Source organism: Tenrec ecaudatus, chromosome 4 (assembly GCF_050624435.1).
Source record: "Tenrec ecaudatus isolate mTenEca1 chromosome 4, mTenEca1.hap1, whole genome shotgun sequence".
In the NCBI taxonomy this organism is placed as follows: Eukaryota; Metazoa; Chordata; class Mammalia; order Afrosoricida; family Tenrecidae; genus Tenrec; species Tenrec ecaudatus.
Genome location: NC_134533.1, coordinates 192,529,466 through 192,530,057, shown reverse-complemented (window position 1 = coordinate 192,530,057; position 592 = coordinate 192,529,466). Strand labels below are relative to the sequence as shown.

Genomic DNA, 592 nt, shown 5'->3' with positions numbered 1-592 from the left:
ACCAATGTGCTACCAAAGCAGGTGCATAGTGGAAATACTGGTTACCAAAGGGGGAAAGAAAAAAAAATCTGTTTTGGAAGCAGTACAGCCAGAATGCTTCTGAGAAGCAAGGATGATGAGACTTAGTCTCATGTACTTTGAACCTATTATCCAGAGAGACCAGTTCCTGGAAAAGGACATCATGTTAAAATAGAGTGGTGGCAAAACAGAGGAAGACCTTGAACCCCCTGACTATGGGCAAAGAGACGCCTGAGTGGTGATGGCGCTCTTATATCAGTCAGGGACAATTCCAACTTGAAGTCCTTTGTTCATCCTAGCTGGATGCCTAGATTGTGGCCAGAGCTGTTTCATGCTTAGGGCACATTTAAAAAAGAAAAATAGAAAGAAAAGAAGGAGAGAGAGAGAGAGAGAGGAGGAAGGCCCTAGACAAGATGTACTGACACAGTGGCTGCAACAATGGGCTTCAAACAGAGTAATAGTGAGGATGACCCAGGAGCAAATGGTGTGTCCTTCTCTTGACACTAGGGTTGCTATGAGTCTAACGGACTCAATGAAGGCACCTAACAACAACCAAAGGAAGTCTAGTAATATA

At 43.9% G+C, this 592-nt stretch overlaps 1 non-coding gene across 1 annotated transcript; it reads left to right on the top strand.

Moving 5' to 3' along the window:
- Nucleotides 1-222: 222 nt before the first annotated feature.
- Nucleotides 223-366, top strand: LOC142447749 (small nucleolar RNA SNORA48). The gene has a single exon (XR_012784405.1). It is a non-coding gene; the product is annotated as a small nucleolar RNA SNORA48 (small nucleolar RNA).
- The last annotated feature ends 226 nt before the right edge of the window (nt 367-592 follow it).